Genomic DNA, 16,075 nt, shown 5'->3' with positions numbered 1-16,075 from the left:
CGCAAGCAAAAGCAAAACCTAAAGACTCTCATTCTGGTTCTTGAGCTCAGTGAATGGCATAATTGTTCATCAGCCACACGAATCAGAAAAGTGTGAACTCTTGGAGACACCTTGTGTCTTTGTATTTATTTGATTTAATTAAGAAGATTTATATAGCATTTATCATGTGCCAGGCACTCCTGGGCACTTTACAAGAGTTAACTCATTTGATAGTCATAACACAGGTCAAAAACCAAGGCATAGAGACATTAAATATAAACTGTTCAAGGGTGCAAAGCTGGTAAATGGCAAAGCTGGAATTTGAACCCATGTCCTCTGGCTCCAGAGTCTATGCACTTAAACATGACACCATGTTGCCTCTCCAAACAGTGACTAAGTTTTGTTACTTCTTCCCCATAAATATTTCTCAAATCCTTTCTCTTTCTCCCCTGCCATCACGCTAATTGAAGCCACCACCATTTTTCACAGGATATTCAGACATCCTCTTTTTCCCTCCAGTCTATTACCCATTACGAGACAGTGTGATTTCCTAAAAACATAAATCTGATCACTTTAGTCCCTGGTGTAGAAACTTTTGGTGGCTTTCCATTAATATAGAAATCAACCTCTTTTACATTGCCTACATTGCAGCTTCCGTCCTCTCCCCTCCCTGTCACTCTCTGTGTTCCGGATACATTAGGCGTCTAATTTCTCAAATGCTCTGTGCTCCTTCCCACTTCACAGCCTTTTCATATACCATTCCCTTAGGCCAGTTTCTTAACCTCAGCATTATCAACATTTTGGACTGGATATTTCGATGTTGTGGAGGGCTTTTCTGTGCATTGGAAAATGTTTAGCAGCATTCCTGGCCTTTCTACTCAAATAGACGACAGTAGCAACCCCTAGTTTTAACAAACAAAAATGTCTCCTGACATTGCCAAATGCCCCCTGGGGGCAAGGAGTGGTGTGAGAGTCACTCCTATTGAGAACCATTGCCTTAGATTTAAATGCTCTGGCCTCCTCTTTTGGTTTATTCTTCTTCACTCTGCAAAACTCAGCAGCCACAGTCACTTCCTCAGAAAAGCCTTCTCTGATTTCAGACCAGATGTTACAGATGGGTTCCCCCAGGAAGCAGACTCCCGGGTTGAAATCACTGTGCAAGCAGTTTATTATAGAGTGCCCTGGGGGATAAACATCTGAGGAGGGAACAGGAGTGGACAGGAGACATTGGCTGCAATGCTAACTCAGCAAAGGCCTCACTTGACCCTACTGAGGCCGAGATGGTCCTATATTGGAGTGAGGGAGCAGGGCCTTCTCACCTCTAACATGACTAGTCATGGGCTGCAGGCTGTGCTGGGAAGGGGCGTGACCTCGGGCTTGGCAACTGTCTTTAGCGGAGGCAATTTGCTGAGAAGGCTGAGAGCTGGGGTGTGTTTCAGCAGCCATTGCTACAACCAAGTCCTCCAGTCCTGAAGAGGGATTTGGGCAGCACACAAAGCACTCACAAGTCTACCCCTTGGACCACTCACATCCAGTTATTAATATAAGTTCTGGCGGGCCCTTTTTCCGGAAGTAAACTCATAAGAGGAAGATCAGCGGGCAAGCCATAGTCCCTGCTGCTGCAGCACGTCTCAGGACCACATCTGCTCTTCGTTGTCTTCCTCCTGTACAATTTATTTGAGATTTTCTCACCCCAAGCTCTTGCCTCTGCTCATCTCAGGGGTGAGTAGCCTGTTGTTGTGACACAGATTCTCATCACTGAGGGGTCTTTGGCCCTCTCAGTCTGTGACTACAGCACTATCCATCAAAATCAAGCAAGAGGGGCTTAAGTGAGTGACCTCAGGGCCGACCTCATCCCTCCCCACCCCCATATGGAGCAGCAGCAAGCTGCCTATGGGTAACGCAGAGGAGGAACATTCCCAGAACTGGGGGAATCGTGCAGATTTGCTATGAATATGTGTTTTCCTATACAGTGAATACGAATTCAGTGAACGTCAGTGAGATTAAGATGATTAAGAACCTTTCAGCTGCAACTAACAGAATACTTAATTAAAAGAGTCTAAAGCAATGAGTATACTATACATTATCTTATTAGACAAGGATCCTAGGGGTTAGATGGCTATTGAACTGGTTAACTCAGTGGCTCCCTAATGTCATGAAGAACTGAAGGTTTTTCATATTTCTCTCTGCTTTAATCCTCAGATTTGAACCTTTATGGTTGCAATATGGCTGTCAAAATGCCAAGCATGGTCTTCACAATAGCAACTAAGCAGGAAGGTCAGTTCTCCCCTTCTATCTCTTTCTGTCTTAGCCTTCTAGCCAAGGTTGGGTTACATAACCATGACACAACTGTCAGGGTACTTGGAAAAGTTAGCATGGTCACCGACTAGTTACCCTGAGGAACTCAAGGGAGGCTTTGGATATTTTAGCTGTTTTTCCAAATTGTTCTTTCTCCTTTTGCTATGTTAAGGAGATGCAGTCACCAACCACACTGAACCTGACCAAGCCTCACCACGAGAGCTCTGCTTATGACCTTTGCCCTATTTTTAATGCTAAGATCTCTCTAGGAGGAGCTTAGGCCTTATTACCATAACCTGCAGTGGATGTGGAAGCACTTGAATATTCATTCCCCATCCAAAATAAAAGACCCTGCTTCCCTTTGTTCGGGGACGCCATGACTTTGGAAATGACTCCTCATGGTCTCCTATTTGCTGCAAATATACCTTACTTAATAAGACAACTGCTTCTGGTGTAGAGTCTGATTTAACTCACCAGGAGGGAACCCACTTTGGTTCAGTAACAGTATCTGGCAATTTTAGCCTCTTTTGTAGGGGGTGAGCTGTGGCATCAGGGAAAGTGGGGGTTGATTCTGAATGGGAAACCAATAGGTGCTACCGTAATATGCAGTATACCTGATACATAGTAGGAGTTCAATAAATTTTAGCTTTCAAATTCCCGTTATGTCTGTTTCTTTCTCTCTCAACTGATTTTCTTGTTTCTGTTTTTCTTTTGTCTTTACTTCCTTCCTTCTTCATTAAACCTGTTTATTTTCTGCCCATAATACATGACAAATAAAAGTGGCAAGTAATAGGATATATTGGAGTATACAAGGAAGCCATTTTGTGTAAACCTAATTCGGCCTGACCTTGTCTTTTCAAAAGGGCCTGACGGTGGCATTGAGTATGCATTGTATATCTGCTTTAGAGATTCCCCATGGCAAGAACAAAGGCCCTTGAGATAAAGGTGCAACTTCTCTTTCCCTCCCAACATTGGCATTTCTTTAAGGATTAACCATCTTTCTTTGGGCTAGGAACTGATTGCTTGGGATGCCTGCCTGTGACCACCCAGCTCAAGACAATAGACTTGCCTCCTGCTACACCCTCCGAGATAGCAGACCACTACCTGCTGTGCCCATCAAGTGCGGTGCCCACAGGGCAATCTTGTGACTATTGTGGGAGGGACATTTCAATCATATGTGAAACACCCTCTTTGAGGGTATATGACCACCCTGTGTACCCCCACTTCTTTGGAGTGCTCTGTTCCTTTGTGGAAAGACTCTCCCGGGTTATAATCCTCAGATTTCAGCTCAGAAAAAACTCACCCAAATTTTCATTTATAGATTGGTTATGGATTATTTTCACTGACATACAAAAATAGAACATATTAATTTTTTAATGTAATCAAAGTTTTGGGTTATTTATATTAAAAAGTAGATGAATTGATTGTTATATATGTCTCTATAGGGAAAAAGAAAACAAAATAAGTGTTGTTAAGTGACTGATTTTTTTCCCTCTTATATCTTTTATATACATAAGATTTCTGTCTTTTGGTATAAGCATAAATATAGTGAATCCCAGGAGAAAACAAAAGAACAGAGGCGGTGATGGGAAGAGGAACTTGGTATTTAAAAGGATGGGCCCCAGTGATCAGAACGAACAGGGAGCAAAGCAATCCCAGCTATTCGATTCACGAACTTTGTGATTTTAGGCAAGTTCCTCAAACTTCTATCCCTCAGTTTACTCATCTATAAAATAAGAATAATAAAAGTAGCTACCTCATAGAATCCTTGTGAGCACTAAAAAAGAAAATCCATGTAGTATACTTAGAAAACTCCAAATAAGGAGTTGTTTGTCTCAAAGAACTCAAAGACTAAACGACAGGAAGCATGAAGCACCTGAGTTCAGAATTGGGATCTCCCGATGCAGCCTCAGGGCTTCTAGCTCAAAGTAGCTTTCCACTGATTAAAATCATACCTTTTTACTTGCCTTGTGTGGCTACTTTTCATGGTAGAATTGATCTTTTATCTTTATCCTTTATTCATGCCTCCCCCCTGCCCGCCAACAGAGTGTGTTTTAAACTCTGAGAAAGAGTTCCAAATCTGTAGGTGTAACTCTCAACTCTTTTATGATGTCTATATTCACATTTCCAGCCTCCTGATAGAAGTCTCCACAGGAACATCCCATGAGCACCTCAGAACACAATTGATTTACAATGTGGATTTAGGCATGTGAATAACTACTGTTAAAAAATAAAATTCAACCAGGTAAATTTGAAGATCTAATTGGCTTTCTTAAATGATTCATGAATTGGGCAGCATCCCATCTAGCAAACAGAGGGGAGCTCTGTCAAGCTGCAGAGAAGAAAAAGTTTTTAAAGACAGAGAGGGAGTAGATAAGAGGAAATTATTAGGAAACAATGCATTGCTTCAGGCAAGCTTGCCCTCTTGGGGAAAGAAGAAAATTTCTATCTATGGATTACCTCCCAGTGCTGACCAGGAAATTCCAGGTTGACTGGTTAAAGGTCACATCCCTGGGAAGGTTGAAACTGTAATTAGGTTAGGTATTAAGTTTTGGTGGAGCTTAACATCAGTGACTCCATTTTGGGTCTGTTGTCTCCTTTTTAACACTAGATATATCTGGAGTTCTCAGTTTCTGCAGTTAAAATAAAAAAGAAAACAGATTAAGGGAGGTAAGCGTGGTTTAAGAAAATAACTTACAGGACTTTGTACTAACATTTTTTTTACTCCACATCCAAAACAAAAATTATCACCCCTCCACCTCTCACACATTGCTTTTGTTCCTGTCTTTCCTATCTAAGATTTATAACATTGGTTCTGTGAGAACAGATTCAAAAATCAAACATAATTTTGTCACTGTCATACTTAAAGCATTTTCATTGTTCCTTATTACCTGAAGAAAACAATCCCACCTTAGTCTGACCTTCATCTGCTTTTTCAGTATGGCCCCACCATTCCGATTACCACACTTCACATTCTGGCAGTTCATAAACATTATTTTATTACCCCCGAAATTTACTTCCTCCAATACAGACTTGAGAAATTCTACATCTACTTCAAAATCTGGCTCAATTGCCCTTTACGGTGTGAATCATAGATAATTATTTCCTCTTCAGTTTCCTCAAGGTGTCTCCTTCTGAGCTCTTTAGCACATAACATTGGCTAATGTTAGAACAATTCACAAGTTTTATTTCTCCCATTAGATTTGGAAACTCCTTAAGGCATCAGCCATATTTTGTCCACATGACCTAGAATTGACACTATTTAAAAAATTTTTGTTATAGCTTATATGGTAAAAACGTAAATGCTGTGGAATAGAATAGTCTTTAAAATGTTTACACTGTTCAAATTTGCATGCAGTTTTTTTCTCAATAGAGTTTTATTTATTTATTTTTTTAAATTGAAATATAGGGGCTGGCCCCATGGCCGAGTGGTTAAGTTTGTGCCCTGTGCTTCAGCGGCCCAGGGTTTCACCAGTTCGGATCCTGGGCGCGGACACGGCACCGCTCACCAGGCTGTGCTGAGGTGGTGTCCCACATGCCACAACTAGAAGGACCCACAACTAAAAAAAATATACAACTAATACTGGGGGGATTAGGGGAGAAAAAGCAGGAAAAAAAAAGAAGATTGGCAACAGTTGTTAGCTCAGGTGTCAATCTTAAAAAAAAAAAATTGAAATATAGTTGACAGACAATAATATATTAGTTTCAGGTGTACAACATAGTGATTTGACATTTATACTAGATCCAGCAATTCTACTTCTGGCTGTTTATGTGAAAAAAACAAAAACACTAACTTGAAAAGATATATGCACCCCCAGTTACTTATCATAATAAGTCTAGTAACCATACAAAGTTATTACAATATTATTGACTATATTTCCTATGCTGTACATTACATCTCCATGACATTTTATAACTGGAAGTTTGTATCTCTTGATTCCTTTGACCTGTTTCACTTATGCCCCCGTCCCCTCCCCTCTGGCAACCACCAGTTTGTTCTCTGTATCTATGAGTTTATTTCTGTTTTGTTTTGTTTGTTCATTTGTTTTGTTCTGTTTTTTAGATTCCACATATAAATGAAATCATATGGTACTTGTCTTTGTCTGACTTATTTTACTTAGCAAAATACCCTCTAGGTCCATTCATGTTGTCACAGATGGCAAGATTTCACTCTTTTTTATGGCTGAGAAATATTTCATTGTGTATATATATACCACATCTTCTTTATCCATCTTTTTCCATATCTTGTCTGTTATAAATAATGCTTCAGTGAACATGGGGGTGCATATATCTTTTCAAGTTAGTGTTTTTGTTTTTTTCACATAAACAGCCAGAAGTAGAATTGCTGGATCATATTGTAGTTCTATTTTTTAATTTTTTTGAGGAATCTCCATACTATTTTCCACAGTGGTTGCACGAATTTACATTCCCACCAACACTGCACAAGGGTTAACTTTTCTGTATATCCTAGCCAACACTTGTTATTTCTTGTCTTTTTGATAATATCTATTCTAACAGATGTGAGATGATGCCTCATTGTGGTTTTGATGTACATTTCCCTGATGATTAGTGATGTTGAGCATCTTTTCACATGTCTGTTGGCAACCTCTATGTCTTCTTTGGAAAAATCTCTATACAGATTTTCTGCCCATTTTTCAGTCAGATTGGTTGGTTTTTTGCTATTGAGTTGTGTGAGATTTTATATATCTTAGACACTAACCCCTTATCAGATCTATCATTGGCAACTGTCTTCTCCCATTCAGTAGGTTGCTTTTTGTGTCTTGCTGGTTTCTTTCACTGTGAAAAGTTTCTTATTTTTCATGTAGTCCCATTTGTTTATTTTTGCCTTTGCTGCCTTTGTCCAAGGAGACAGATCCAAATGCATTGCTAAGATCGATGGAAAAGAAGTGACTGCCTATGTTTTCTTCTAGGATTTTTATGATTTCAGTTCTTACAGTCAAGTCTTTAATCCACTTTTAGTTTATTTTGGTATGTGGTGTAATTAAGTGGTCCAGTATCATTCTTTTGCGTGTAGCTGTCCAGTTTCCCCTACACCATTTATTGATGAGACTATCTTTCCTCCATGTATATTCTTGCCTCCTTTGTCATAGATTAATTGACCATATAAGTGTGAGTTTGTTTCCGGGTTCCCTATTCTGTTACATTGATCTATGTGTCTGTTTTTGTGCCAGTACCATACAGTTTGGATTAATATAGCTTTCTCATATAGTTCGAAATCGAGAAGCGTGATACCTTTAGCTTTGTTCTTCTTTCTCAAGATGGCTTTGTCTACTTAGGGTCTTTTATGGTTCTATACAAAGTTTAGGATTCTTTGTTCTACTTCTGTGAAAAATGCCCTTGGTGTTTTGATAGGGATTGCATTGAATGTGTAGACTGCTTTGGGTAGCATGGACATTTTAACAATATTAATTCTTCCAGACCATGGGCACAGTGTATCTTTCCATTTACTCGTGTCGTCTTCAGTTACCTTCATGAATGTCTTACAGTTTTCAGTGCACAGGTCTTTCACCTCTGTGGTTAAATTTGTTCCTAGATATTTTATTCTTTTTGATGCAATTGTAAACAGGATTGTTTTATTTATTTCTCTGATTGTTCATTATTTGTGTATAGAAACACAACAGGTTTCTGTATATCGATTTTGCATCCTGAATTCATTTATTAGTTCTAATATTTTTTGGTGGAATCTTTAGGGTTTTCTATGTATATATCATGTCATCTGCAAATGGTGACAGCTTTACTTCTTCCTTTCCAATTTGGGTGAATTTTATTTCTTTTTGTTTTCTGACTGCTTTCTCTAGGACTTTCAATATTTTGTTGAATAAAAGTGGTAAGAGCAAGCATCCTTGTCTTGTTCCTGATCTTAAAGGAAATGCTTTCTGTTTTTCACTTTTGAGTGTGATGTTAGCTCAGGGTTTCTCATAAATGACTTTCATTATGTTGAGATATGTTCCCTCTATACCTACTTTGTTGAGAGTTTATAGCATAAATGGATGTTGAATTTTTGTCAGATGCTTTTCTGCATCTATTGAAATGATCATATGATTTTTATCCTTCATTTTGTTAACGTGGTACATCATGTTGATTGATTTGCAGAGGTTGAACCATCCTTGCATCCCTGAGATAAATCCACTTGATCATGGTGTATTATCCTTTTAACGTATTGTTGAATTTGGTTTGCTAATATTTTGTTGAGAATTTTTGCATCTGTGTTCATCAGGGATTTTTGCTTGTAATTTTCTTTTTTTTGTAATGTCTTTGTCTGGTTTGGGTATTAGGGTAATTAATGCTGGCCTCATAGAATGAGTTTGGAAACATTTCTTCCTCTTCAATTTTTTGTAATAGTTTGAGAAGAATAGCTATTAACTCTTGTTAGAATGTTTGGTAGAATTCACCTGTGAAGCCGTCTGGTCCCGAACTTTTTTTGCTGAGAATTTTTGATTGCTGATTTAATTTCCTTACTAGTAGTTGATATGTTCAGATTTTCTAATTCTTCCTGATTCAGTCTTGGAAGATTGTATGTTTCTAGGAATTTATTCATTTCTTCTAGGTTGTCCAATTTGTTGGAGCAAAATTGTAGTAATCTCTTACAATCCTATGCATATCTGTGGTGTAGATTATAGCATATTCTCTTTCATTTCTGATTTTATTTACTTGGGCCCTCTCTCTTTTTTTTCTGATTGAGTCTGGCTAGAGGTTTATCAATTTTGTTTATCTTTTCAAAGAACCAGCTCTTAGTTTCTATTGATCTTTTGTTTTTTGGGTTTTTTGTCTGTATTTCATTTATTTCCACTCTGATCTTTATTATTTTCTTCCTTCTACTAATTTTGTGCTTTGTTTGTCCTTCTTTTCCTAGTTCCTTTAAGTGTAAAGTCAGATGGTTATTTGAGACTTTTCTTTTTTCTTAGTAAGGCCTGTATTGCTACAAACTTCCCTCTTAGAACTGCTTTCGCCACATCCCATAGATTTAGCAACACTGTATTTTCATTTGTTTCAAGGTATTTTTTGATTTCCTCTTTGATTTCTTTTGGAACCATTGGTTCTTTAGCAGCATGTTATTTAGCCTCCATGTATTTGTGTTTTTTTTCCAGTTTTATTCTTGTAAGTGATTTCTACTTTCATGCTGCTGTGGTCAAAAAAGACTCTTGATGGATTTCAATCTTCTTTAATTTATTGAGACTTGTTTTGTGACTACATGTGACTACACTGGAGAATATCCCATGTGCACTTGAAAAGAATGTTTATTCTGCTGTTTGGGGATGGAACATTCTGTGTCTATCTATTAAGTCCATCTAGTCCAATACATCGTACAAGGCCAATGTTTTCTCATTGATATTCTCTCTGGATGATCTATCCATTGATGTAAGTGAGATGTTAAAGGCCCCTACTATTATTGTATTACTGTCAATTTCTCCCTTTATGTATCTTAATATTGCTTTATATATTTAGGTGCTCCTATGTTGAGTGCACAGATATTTATAAGTCTTGTTGGGTTGGTCCCTTTATCATTATGTAATGCCCTTCTTTGGCTCTTGATACACTATTTGTTTAAAGTCTGTTTTGTCTGATGTAAGTATTGCTAGCCCAGCTTTCTTTTGGTTTCCATTTTCATCGAATATCTTTTTCCATCCCTTCATTTTCAGTCTGTGTGTATCTTTAGATCTGAAATGAGTCTCTTGTAGGCAGCATATATAGGGGTCTTCTTTTCTTATTCATTCAGCCACCCTATATCTTTTTTTTTTAAGATTTTATTTTTCCCTTTTTTCCCCAAAGCTCCCTGGTACATAGTTGTATATAAATATTTTTTATTTGTGGATCCTTCTAGTTGTGGCATGTGGGATGCCACCTCAGCATGGCTTGATGAGCAGTGCCACGTCTGCTCCCAGGATCCAAACCGGCGAAGCCCTGGGCCCCCAAAGCAGAGCGTGAGAACTTAACCACTCAGCCATGGGGCCAGCCCCACTCTATATCTTTTTATTGAAGCATTTAGCTCATTTACATTTAAAATAATTATTAATAGATATATACTTATTGCCATTTTGTTAATTGGTTTCCAGTTGTTTTTGTAATTCTTCTCCGTTTCTTTCTTTTTCTGTTGCTCTCTTCCCTTGTAATCTGATGACTTTCTTAGTGTTATGTTTGTATACCTTTCTCTTTACTTTTTTGTCTATCTATATAGGTTTTTAGTTTGTGGTTACCATGAGGTCATATATAACAACCTATGTATATTGCAACTATTTTAAGTTGATGATAACTTAAGTTTGAGCATGTTCTAAAAGCACTACATTTTTCACTCCCTCCAATGTTTTGTGTTTTTGATGTCATATTTTACATCTTTTTATTTTGTCTATCCCTTAACTAATTACTGCAGATATAGATAATTTTACTAATTTTGTCTTTTAACCTTCAAACTAGCTATACAGATGGTTCACCTACTACCTTTACTATCCGTTTGCCATTACCAGTGAGAATTTTCTTTCATAATTTTCTTATTTCTAGTTATGGCTTTTTCTTTTCCATTTAAAGAAGTTCTTTTAACACTTCTTGTAAGGCCAGTTTAGTGGTGATGAACTCTGTTAGCTTTTACTTGTCTGGGAAACTTTTTATCTCTCTTTCAATTCTGAATGATAACCTTGCTGGGTAAGGTATTCTTGGTTGTAAGTTTTTTCCTTTCAGCACTTTGAATATATCATGCCACTCTGTTCTGGCCTGTAAAGTTTCTGCTGAATAGTAAGCTGATAGTCTTGTCAGGGTTCCCTTGTACATAATTATTTACTTTTGTCTTGCTGCTTTTAAGATTCCCTCTTGTTTTCTTTTTTGTTTTGTGAGGAAGATTGGCCCTGAGCTAACATCTGTTGCCAATCTTCCTCTCAGGAAGATTGTTGCTGAGCTAACATCTGTGACAGTTTTCCTATATTTTATGTGGGGTGCTGCCACAGCATGGCTTGACTAGCAGTTCTAGTTCCACACCTGGGATCCGAAACTGTGAACTCCAAGCTGCCAAAGCAGAGTGCTCAAACTTAACCACTATGCCACCGGGATGGCCTCGAGATTCCCTTTTGAATTTTTGACATTTTAATTATGATGTGTCTTGGTATGACTCTCTTTGGGTTCATCTTATTTGAGACTCTCTGTGGTTTCTGGACTTGGATGTCTATTTTCTTTGCCAGATTGAGACTATTTTCAGCTATTATTTCTTCTAATAGGTTTTTTGTCCCATTTTATTTCTCTTCTCCTCTTGGGACCCCTATCCTACAAATGTTAGTATACTGGATACTGTCTCAAAAGTCCCTAAAGCTATCCTCATTTTTTTAAAATTCTTTTTTCTTTTTGCTGTTCTGATTGGGTGATTTCCACTACCCTCTCTGTCTTCTGGATTGCTGATCCACTCTTCTAATCTGCTGTTGATTCCTTCTAGTGCATTTTTCATTTCAGTTATTGTATTCTTTTGCTCTGATTAGGTCTTTTTTAATATCTTCTACCTCTTTGTTGAAGTTCTTATTGTGTTCATCCATTGTTCTCCCATGTTCGATGAGCATCTTTATGACCATTACTTTGAACTCTTTTTCTGGTAGATTGCTTATCTCCATTTCATTTAGTTCTTTTTCTGAGATTTTTGCCTTATTCTTTCGTTTGGAACATATTCCTCTGTCTGCTCATTTTACCTAACTTTCTGTGCTTGTGTTTATGTATTAGGTAGATCAACTACATCTCCTGTCTTGAAGGGGTGGCCTTATGTAAAATTTGGTCTGTGCAGCCTAGTAGCACAATCCCCTGTGGTCACCAGAACTAGGTACTCCAGGTGTGTCTCCTTTGTAGGCTAGACGTGCTCTCCTTGTGTGGCTGGGCCACAATTGCTGTAGGTGCACTGGTGTGTGAGGCTGGCCTCCTGGGGCAGAAGCCACTCTGGAGAGACTCTGGTGCTGGCCAGGGCCATCTGCTGAGTGGGGTAGGGCAGGAGCTGCTTTGGTGGGAGGTCAACCAGGCCAGGTCCACAGGGGAATGCTGGGGAGGGGCAAGCAGTACTAACAAGTTAGATAGGGAGTGTCAGAAAAGGCACCGGCCAGAGATAGGCCAGCTAGGTAGAAAGAAAGTGAAAAAAACATAGTGCCCTGCCACTGCTTCTGTCCCTGGAAAAAGTTCCAACAGATCCTCTCCCCTCTGATATATGCTCTATAATTAGTCAATGAATCTCCTTCACCTACAACCCAGGCACCTTTCAAACTGCTGCCTCTGCACTGGGACTCAGAGGGAGTGAGTTTGCATGCTCATCCTTTAGGAGCAGGGTCTCAGTTTCCTACAGCCCTCTAGCTCTCACTGATATAAGTCCCACTGGTCTTCAAAGCCAGGTCTGCTGGGGGCTTGTCTTCCCAGTGCTTATCTTCCCCTGGGCTGGGGAGCCTCGTGTGGTTTTTCTTTATATTCTTAGCTGTGGAAAATCTGTTCCGCTAGCCTTCAGGTCGTTCTCTGTGATAGTTATTCTCCATATAGTTTTAGTTTCGCTGTCGTGGGAGGAGATGAGCTAAAGGATCTTCCTACTCTACCATCTTGATCCTAAATCCTGCATGCAGTTTTGATCATGAATTTGCTTCAGATGGGTCACTGAGATGTTTTTAAATCCTAAAAAGTTCATTTTAGGTGTTTTCTGTGTCAAAGATTTTATTATTATGTATATATTTTTGTTCAATTAAAATGTAGTCACTTTCAAAATTTACAACAGAGGAAAATAACATTACCTTCACTCATTTAGCAGATAATAAATTTGTAATACATTTTGAGCTCTTTGAATTCAAATCTGTAGAGATGTTAAGTATGGTTATCTCATATTGTCAGCATTTTGGCTGGAAACCTTTCCCTCTAGGCACATATGGGATTTTTATTTTTATGCATAAATTTGCATAACTGCTTTGCTGTCTTTCACAGACTACAGTCTTTAGACATTAACTTGACAAATAGCATGATCAAGTCATAAGTTTCAGTCTGGTTCAGTTTGAAACTTCTTAATGGGGATATTTACATATCTACTCAGCCTTCAATATTCTCCTCTCTCTCTCTGTCTCTCACTCTCTCTCTCTCTCTCTGTCTGTCTGTCTCTCTTTCTTTTTCTCCTCCAAAGAGGCACTTAGTCAGTAGTGACTGTAGACTGACATAAACACATTCATTTTCAAAAGTAATTTACATGGTTTTATTTAGTATTCTTAGATAACTCCACGGCAGCATAAAATATTCAAAAACAAGTCTCTTCAGAAAGCGATCACCAATTGTACACAGGAGAGATTACGCACAGGCAAGTGAGTGATTGTGCTGTGGCATTTCATAGCTTATTTATTTTCTTTAATGTTTATGTAGCCTACATGTCCTAGCTTCATCGGCCTACACAGAAAATGTCCTTACATCTACATTAACACTCAAATCCCTAAACTCTCTTCTGCTTGACTGCAAAGTTCCCCATCTTTCCCTCCAGTCGAATGTTCCTGAGTACTGCTTGCTGATTCTTGCCACAGCTCACTCGACTGGACTCTCCTGCCTCAGGCAGAGTCAGGTCCGCAGACACCACCAGAAGTGGGACGTCTGCTCCTGATGCCAGTAAAGATGCCACTGGGGGCAGAATAATTTGTGCTCTGGCTCTCTCTTATCACTTGTCAAGTGAAAAAAATCCTATCCTTTGTCTTACACTCAGTTGGGTCCCATGGCAAGTTTGCTTAAGTGCCAGAATGCTGCAGAGTCAAGGACAATAGCTCTTTCAACTCCCACAAAGTCCTTTTCGTCAAAGAACACACAGATGCCATCAGAACTGGTACCTGCCCCTGAGCTGGCCCCTGAATTACCACTTTACTTCAACTCTGAAGCCATGTTTGAAATGTGGATGGTTGTGTGGGATGCTATTCTCTCTTAACGCGTGTCCAATATCAGAAGCCCCGTCAGGTCCTGTGCTCATTGACTGCTGCCAGGGCCTCTATTAAACTTGGGTTTGTATGAATACCGGTTAGGAGGAAAGCCCAAGTATTGCTCCCACCCAGGACAATCTTCAAAATCTATTTATCAGTGGAGGCAAATAGATAGCCAATGACTCCACCATATAGAAGCATCTGAGTCCCAGATCTAACCCATTAACTTTGGTTTTATCATAAGAAATTTCATAATTATAATTGCTATTACAGGAATGACCACTGAAGTGTAGAAAAGAAAAACATCCTAATGTAAAAAGCTTCTAAAATTGCAGCTGTCAACATAAACTTCCTAAATCAAAGCCAGACTGCCAAGTTTCATATCCTTACTCATTAACTTACCACTTGTATGACCTTGGGTGAATGTGTTAGTTATCTGTTGCCATGTGAAAAATAACCACAAAATTAGCAGCTTAAAACACCACATATTTATTATCTCACAGTTTCTCTGGGTCAGAAATCTGGATATGATTTAACTGGTTCTCTGCTTCAGGGTGTTTTACTAGGCTGAAGCTCAAGGTCTCAACCAGGCCTAGGGTCTCATATAGGCTAGACTGGGGAAGGATGCTCTTCCAAGTTCACATGGTTGTCAGTAGGGTACAATTCTTTACAGGTTATTGGACTGAGGACATCAATTTCTTGATAGTTGTTAGCTGCAGGCCACCCTCAGTTCCTTGCCACATGGACTTCTCCCTATGGCAGCTTGCTTCATCAGAGCCAGTATAAGAAACAACTAATAGAATCTGCTAGGAAGAGGAAAGTTATAATCTTAAGAAACATAATCACAGAAGTGATATCTTATCATCTTTGCCAAAGTCTATTGATAAAAAGCAAGTCACAGGCCCTACGACACTCATAACAAGTGGTAAGGATAACAAGAGATCATCTAAGAGTCTGTCTACCAAAATAAATCACAACTTATTTGCGTATCTTTCTTTTTAAATATATAAAATGGAAGGATGAATGAAGATAACGATAGTACCTACCTCACAGATTTGTGAAGATTAAATCAGCTAATTAGCTAATATATGTTTATAGAAATGTGCCTGTACATATTATAGAACTCAGTAAAAATTATTTTTATTGTTGCTCATGTGTCATAAACTTAAATCAACCCAAATCTTTGGCCATACTCACAGCCTCCTTTCTTTGATTATGCAGGTAACTTCATCAAGTTTGCCACTCTCCTCAAATCTAATTTAGAAAAACCTTACTATCCATCAAGGTCTGCTCAAATAATACCTTTTCTAAGGTTTATTTCTAAGTCCCAATAGTTATAAATCTGTTCTTTTCCACTATGCATCCATACTTAATTTATACAAGTGGCAATTTTCTGTATAACGTTATATTTATAATTGTGCATTTCTCTACCTACAAGATAACAAATTATTTGGTGTTGGGGATTCTATTGTTGATGATGGTGTCTCTACAATGGCTACAAGTTCCATAAAGACTCATTTGTTTGAACCGAAAATTAGACTTTGGTCTAGAATTTTGTTATTGATCAGATAAATCAAAGAGAGTGTTAGAAAGAATCATGGGACTGGGTAAGTTGAATAAGATATAAGGAATTAGCCTGACAATTGCCATAGGAGAAGATAAGATTTATAAAAAGTAGCATCTCATGGTTGATACTTTATTCCAAATTATGATACCTATTTGCTAAATTCCTGTGTCTGCAAAGTTCTTATGAGATATTGAATAACTCAAACTCCTTTACAAACTGGAAGATTTGAACTCTTATTCTTGTTATGTTTCATGAAAAGTTTATAAAGCTTATAACAGGAGTAATTTGGACCAAAACTCAAAACTGTGAAATAGACAAAGTGAGC

The sequence above is a fragment of the Equus quagga genome, chromosome 3, assembly GCF_021613505.1.
Source record: "Equus quagga isolate Etosha38 chromosome 3, UCLA_HA_Equagga_1.0, whole genome shotgun sequence".
In the NCBI taxonomy this organism is placed as follows: Eukaryota; Metazoa; Chordata; class Mammalia; order Perissodactyla; family Equidae; genus Equus; species Equus quagga.
Note: the sequence above shows the minus strand (reverse complement) of the source record.